This window comes from Palaemon carinicauda, chromosome 34 (genome assembly GCF_036898095.1).
Source record: "Palaemon carinicauda isolate YSFRI2023 chromosome 34, ASM3689809v2, whole genome shotgun sequence".
Taxonomy (NCBI): Eukaryota; Metazoa; Arthropoda; class Malacostraca; order Decapoda; family Palaemonidae; genus Palaemon; species Palaemon carinicauda.
This window is the reverse complement of record NC_090758.1, coordinates 21,629,234-21,636,873: the sequence shown is the minus strand read 5'-3', so window position 1 is coordinate 21,636,873 and position 7,640 is coordinate 21,629,234. Positions and strand designations below refer to the sequence as shown.

The following is a 7,640-nucleotide window of genomic DNA, read 5'->3' as shown; positions in this document are numbered from 1 at the left end:
GTCAGCCAGCTGAGAATCTTAGAGTCTTTATATATTTTTAAGACAAAACCCAGCTTGAATGAGGGCTTACCTGTTCAGTTACCGGTGACCCATTGATCCGTTTGGTCTGTGGGTTGCTGGTCTGGATGGGTGGTCATCATCTCCTGCGGGTGACTAGTTATATTAGTTATTAAGTCTTTTATATAGTTGTGTGTAATAAGTCTTTTTTTTTTAAGGTTTTATGTTCCTTGATTGGTTGATTTTAGAACTAGTTGATCAATTCATGAAAGTGTATCTTCCTAACTATGTACTTAGAATGATTTTATTAATTTTATTAATTTTACATATGATAATTGCAGATAGGCTGAAGATGACATAAGTTATGTCGAAAGCTCCCGAATAAAGATGATGATAGCAGCATTGACTATTTTATTCCTACCTACCTATATATATATATATATATATATATATATATATATATATATATATATATATATATATATATATATATATATATATATATATATATATTAAAAGGTCATAGAAGGCCGCACCTGGTGGTCCAGAAGGCTGCATGCGGCCTTAAGGCCGCAGTTTCCCCATCCCTGATTATAGAGAATAAAAAAAAATAATCTTTAAAGTTAAAAGTTCAATTCTCTTATTCTCCTTTTTCAATTCCCATCCAAAACTTTCTCTTCTGTACACCTCAAAAGACCCCTCTCCTAAAGCACAATAAAAGATTAAGATTTATATTACATCATTCACTTCTGGCAGAAAAATCAGAAAAAATGAGGTATTTAACAGAAACCACTTTCAATAAAGTTAAACGTACAGTGAGCATAATAAAAAAAACAGGGGACAACCTAATGAAAAACTTAACTTCCTGTGATATGCTTACATGTGCCTAAACAATATTCTGTAAACCAAGGATTCCACCCGTGGTGCTACAAAACCTTTACGAACACATTAAGAATTTTGAATATGAGAATTGCTGAAACATAATGCCCTATTAAGAAAAGAAGAGTGTCTGACCAAGCAATATTCTTCAAAAAAAAAAAAAAAAAAAAAAAAACTAATGTCTTCTATTTTGACAAAGAGAAGAATCCGAAATCTTGAAGGGAAGAAAAGCTAGTGAGATGTGTCTCCAAAATACCAAAGTAGTCAATAAAGAAGCAACGACAGGGAAACCGGACTATGCTTTACTACTGAGGATATCTGCTGCTGATTTTGTAGCTCCTGTAACTTATTATCCTGCCTCACACCAGAAGAAACACACATATACGAAAAGCCATTACCCCTTTGTAAGTGATGAAAAGAAGACTCAAGAAAAGACTGCTTAAAAAAAAACTTTATTTGAATATTTGTACTCCTATATCAGAGAGAATATCACCAATGGGTCTAGTGTGGAACGGATGAGTATGCTTCGAGAAGGATATTTATAGTATATGATGCATAAATTACCACAATTCTACTATGCATCTTACAGGACAGAAAAGCCTACAGCCAAACTAATTTAAGACTGCGGATCACAAGTGAAGTTCCTGCAACCAAAATCTGAACTTGTATTGGTAGCTAAAGTAGAAACAGGTGAAGCGATTGAAAACGCTTTGAAAATAGCCAGCTCTGACTCAAGGCTGCATGACGAACCTTCACTGATTCTCAAAAATCAGATTAAGAAGGCCAAAGAAGAATCACCATTCATACCACGGCCACCTTATGCTAACTTTCTTCTAAGTGACACCACACCGCCGGCAATACATTTGCAATGGTTTTTAACAGTTTTAATCATTGGTGGAAAGAATGATGATGAATCTGACAAGAACAAGCGTCAAAAGGTGTCACTTGCATATGATATTTGCCACGCAGCTTCAAGAGGACAGTAGATTATACCAAATCATCTGCTGCTTTGAATGAGTATTAGACATCTTGCTGGAAGAGCGGAACTGATACCATGATGAACCGCTTTGGTCACTGTGCATCGTTCAGTATCTTGGTAGAACTGGAAACAGAAATTTGCAAGAAAGCTGTTGTCTGCCAAAGTATAATCCGACATACAATTTCGCCGAACACCAATGTTGTACTGCACTTGTGTTAGGATAACTTAGATCTTAATGAGGAGATACCATCTGGTTCAGGCACAACTCACAAAGGTAATGGAATCCTTCTCTATGAAATCTCCACGTAATGAAACATTAACCAGAAAGTAGTAGGATTGAGAATACTGGTGAAAGAAAAAGCAAGAAGAGGTGTGGCTGTTATGTACATCCGGAAATTGAGCCCTATTTTATTAAAGACAAGGCAGAGCTTGTTCTAACAATTGGCAGATAAGATGTATGTAATGAATTAGCTGGATCAAACATAGCTATGGTAGGGACAGCTACAAAAAAGGGTCAGCAAATGCAGGTTGGATAGCAGTTACATGGGCTTCTGATGATGAAATGACCAATCTTCCACGAGTTGATCATATGCCTACAACAATCAATATATTACCAAAAAATACTGCAGTTCAGACCATTCTGAAGGTTTCTCAAAAACCATGTTCGGGTTGATCACCAATGCATGATTGTTTACTTTGATCCTGCTGTTGCAAATGCATAAACCCTGGTCTGATAGCCACCACAAGCATATACAGAGGTTGTTTTGAGGATTGGACGCTTCCATATCTCATGTGCTCTCATCGGAGCTCTTGGGAATTATGTGAGGTCTAGTGGCTTTGAAAAAATCCTAGTTAAGTCACGCATATGTGCAAGAGGTTTCATGGAGTTGTTGATAAGCAAGCATTACGACACAGCAATCAGAGTGCACTAAATTGTTGTTGAGGCCATGGAACGTCTGCTATTGGTGAGATTTCAAGAAATCATTGAGCTCTCAGAAGAAGGCAAGATAGCATTCAAGAGGCTTGCAGAGTGTTCAACCGATGAAAATATACCTAAGTTCCTCTAATGAAAAGGGCAAAACCAGACCATAGCCTTCAAAGATTGCGAGTAAAGGGAGAGCTTGGTAAAAGTGCACAGCTGTGGATGCAGTACCTTACCTTGTTATGGATTATCCACACGTTCCTGCGTGCAACAAAGAAAAATTACTTCAAACTTCATATGGCTTCCTTGAAAGATATATGCTCCTTGTTTTTAAATTTCAACCATCCGAACCATGCTTGCCATGGTAAATCTACATCAAATTCACCAAGGGAAACAAGATCTGTTGAAAGACAAAGTAATCAATGTGAACGGATCCAGTATTCCCTTCTCTAGAAATGCAGTATATATAACCAAAAAACACACCATTAACATACATGCCAAGTCACAATGGGGCATTATTGGGTTTAGCAGAAATCACTCTGCCTATTACCTTTGGTACATAGCAAGGCATTCCAGAGTCAGTTAATTGCAAGCCACAATGGAGATCGCAGACATGGACACATCTGAAAACTAACATAAACATGCCAGACCCACTGAAATAGTAGACAATGAAGAAACTACTAAAAAAGTTCCTCTCTATACATTATGAACACATTTGCAGTTGAAGACAAAGACAACCTGTATTGCCTCTCATCTGGTACAGAAGTGTAGGGAAAGAGTTCCGTTCAAAATTTATCCAAAAGAGGTTACTTGACAAAACTAAGAGCTTTATTGCACCAATAAGAAGACAGAACATGAATACATTTGAAAAGTTCTTAAAACTAGTAAAAGTTACTAGAGCCCCCCCCCCCAAAAAAAAAAAAAAAAAAAAAAAAAAAAAAAGCAAAGCAACTGACTGCAGAAACAAAAAATGTGTTTGGCCAGCTCATTATCCTTTCACTGAAGCATAACCTTAGTCTGGACACTCTAGAGTTTATGCTCAGCTACCCTTTGGGACCTGTCCCATGGTCACTCGTAACAAGCGACAGCATTCTTGTAAACAAAGACAAGTCCGGATTGATGCATGCTATAGAGAATGGTACCCATAGTACTACAACGTGAAATCAATAAGAAAACACTTACATTATTGAAGGCTGTGCACAGTTCCAGGCACAAATGGTGGTGCTAACTACACTTGGGGAGCTTGTAGAAAGTCTGTATGACCAAGGTTCAAATGTGGAACGAGTAAAATTTATTACTGAAAATATGGATGATTTTCAATCAAGGGCACTGAGAGAATGTGCAGAGGATCTTTAAAACCAAGCCTCTTCAAACGTTTATCAACCAAAGTTCCAGGGGACTGGAAAACTTTTTTGTCTTGTCATAAGAACAAACAGACCTTCAGTTCCTTCTTACTAGTTGAATGGTAGAAATGCAAATGTGCAACAAAGCTTCAAGGTAGAAAGGTATAATATGTTTTTGAAGATATATGGTACTTCCTGACATCAAATGATGGCCTGGGAGAGTGCCCCACAAATACAATCATTGTTAGATAACCGGACAAACAGGTATTTGTTCTGTTGCTGCACTTTATGCAAGAAGGGGAATCTAGTGTGCTCTTTGACACTAGCACTAGGAACATGAGACGACTAATGAACATGAATCACGGGATCAATGACTCTGGAAAGGAGTTCTGCTCTTCATTACCAGCCATTCATGCTTACAGTGACTGTGACACCACAGTCACGTTTGTGAGAAAGGGCAAAAAAAAAAACTGTGCTGAAACACCTACGAGCACATCCTGAGTATTTACAAACCTTTTTGGTAATTGGAAGAACCCGCATATTTGCAAATGATACATTTCAGTGGCTTGAGGAGCTCACATGCGTAGTATATGGGGGGTCACCTTCCTTTGATTTCAAAACTTTACTGCACAACTGCTATCTGCATACAGTGGAGTTGATATGAGCCTCCCCTCTCCATACACACATTCTCTGAGAATGCACATTGAGAGGGCAAATTATCAAGCATTAGTGTGGTACAGTACTGACAAAGCTAGACGTGACATTCGACCGCCAAGTGGGTATGGCTCTGAAATTGGTGATGGACAGCTAAGCCTCATATGGACAGGAGGAGACAGACCTACTACCACAAGGACTTGTAAATGTGCTAACTAAGGACCCAAGCACTCAAGATAACAACGATTCCCCTGAACATGAAAATCTTGATGATTTTGAATTTTCCGAGAACTAAACCTAGGATTATTGCTGGAAGAACACCCATTGCCTACAGACAAATGTGTACAAAGCATTTTGTATTACATTGGTTGACTATTTACCATATCTCAGCAATAAACGCATGAATATTTATGTGTTGTGTCTTGTATAGCATTAATTATATTTCAAGGATTAGAAAGCTTATATGAAAAGGATTATCAGTTATGTGGCTTAGTGATAGGAAAATCATTGGTACATGAAAACCTTGTAAACCAACATTATAAGCTACTAGGCATAGATGGGAATAGGGTAAAATATGAATTACTGCTGGGAATACTATTAATTCTATACACTAATATTTCGTTGCATGGTATAACAGAATAAATTGGAATGAATTTGGCATTAAGTTTGCGTACATAGCATTATTGATAAACTGACCTGAAAACTCAAAAACAAGGATTAATTTTTCAGTTTTTTTAACTTTTCTCCAACATATCTAAAATACATTGATCTCGTTTTATGCAATTACCTTCCTATATGCGAGGTAGCACCAATATCTGGAACTCACATTCATAAAAAGACGTTTTCATTGCATATATAGGCAAATAGATAAAATTCATAATTTTTTGGGTAGGTATTGACCCTCAAAATCTCACCAGAGTCACACCCACCAACGATTTGCATGAAGGCAATCAACTCTACGTAGCTCTTGGACCATAGTTTACAATAATTTATGTCTGTAAATATCCCAATAGGGGTGAAGGGAGCTTCCTTGGAGCATCTAATCATATATATATATATATATATATATATATATTTGTGTATGAAAAATCTTAGCGAGGTAAGATTTTTACAAAAAAAAAAAAAAATAGAAATAAAAATCAACAATAGGATGTCAAAATTAAATATTTAAAAGAGGAAAGATTAAGGCCCAACTATTGATACACCGGATCAACTGAAATATATTAAGATCATTTGGGAATAATAATAGTCATTAATTGAACCTGTGAAGAGTAACTAAAAGATTAAGGTTTTTTATAAAAATTGACAATGGTTATAATATATCTTATGTCAACGTTCACGATACTTCATTAATCCGTCTTTATCTTCAAAATTACCATTTCAGAAGACCTAAATTTTGTGTGTATTTTTCCAGTCTTTCTCTATCTCATAAATTTTACAGAATATTTTTTTTTTACCTTTATTACGAATATTCTGTTTTTTTTTTTTCTTCTCATCTTTTGAGCTGAGGAAACTTTTCCATATTTTTTAACTATAAACTTTAGTCCGAATATGAAGACTTTTTCTATATTTCCTGTAGAAACTCTGCAATCTTAATTAAAGATACATTTAACGTTATCATTATAATACTTTTGATACTTTTTTATATATAACTAACTTTTTTAGCTACTTTCTTGTTTTATTTCAAAGGAGCCCAAAAAAATAAATAGACTGAATTTGTTGATGATAGTAAGAATCATAACGAGGTTTGTTAATTTCACACATGTTAATTGCTTCAGGTATATAAACTGTTATGTCAGTGATTTAACCTTTAATAACTGTTTCAAATTAACCAATTACCCTTGCAATATTCATTTATGACCTTGTAATTATTAGAGGATTGTTAAAGACTCATTTGTTGCCAAATCTATCAATCGGAGGTTTGATTTTAGCCAGTTGATAATTTTTCATATATATATTTATTATTATTATTACTATATATATATATATATATATATATTTATATGTGTGTGTGTGTGTATATATATATATATATATATATATGTATATACACACATACACACACACACACACACACATATATATATATATATATATAATGTATATATATATATATATATATACTAACATGTTTATCCAAATTAATTACAATCTCTCAAGCCAGGCAAATTCTTTAGCAAATACACAGAATAACTTCATTACCTTATAATCAGGTTCTTCATATTGAATCATGACACAAAATTTACATATTACCATTAACATATCCCTAATGGCTTTACTCTATCGGATAGTTATTTGCATAATTTTGAACTCAGTGAGCCATATTGGATAGACCTGGTAGTGCTCTTCTTCTATCGTTCTGCTGAGATAGCATAAATAGATGGAGGAGTAGTAGGAGAATTTCTAACGAAGGTTGCTATGTTAGAAGATATTATATATTATGAAATTTGAATATTTTTGGTATTTTTGCATAGTGTCCAACATTTTCTTTCAAATCTCGATATATTACAACTGAAACTTGATTAAGATTTTTACAATGCAATTCCTGGGTAAGTTTCAATATTTATAGAAAATAAAATTTTATATATAAATATCAGGGATTTACCAATATTTTCCACTTTTTGAGAGAAAATTATAAAAAAAATTTAATAATAATAATAATAATAATAATAATAATAATAATAATAATAATAATAATAATAATAATAATAATTATAATAATTATTCAGAAAATTATCAGTCAAATAATTAATTATATATTAGTCTTAAATTCTATTTATGTCATTATAGGAAACTTGATCCCCCCCACCTCTCTCTCTCTCTCTCTCTCTCTCTCTCTCTCTCTCTCTCTCTCTCTCTCTCAGTT

At 34.3% G+C, this 7,640-nt stretch overlaps 1 pseudogene; it reads right to left on the bottom strand.

Moving 5' to 3' along the window:
- The window catches only part of LOC137626750 (neuropeptide CCHamide-1 receptor-like), an 80,425-nt pseudogene that overhangs the window by 65,830 nt on the left and 6,955 nt on the right, over positions 1–7,640 (bottom strand).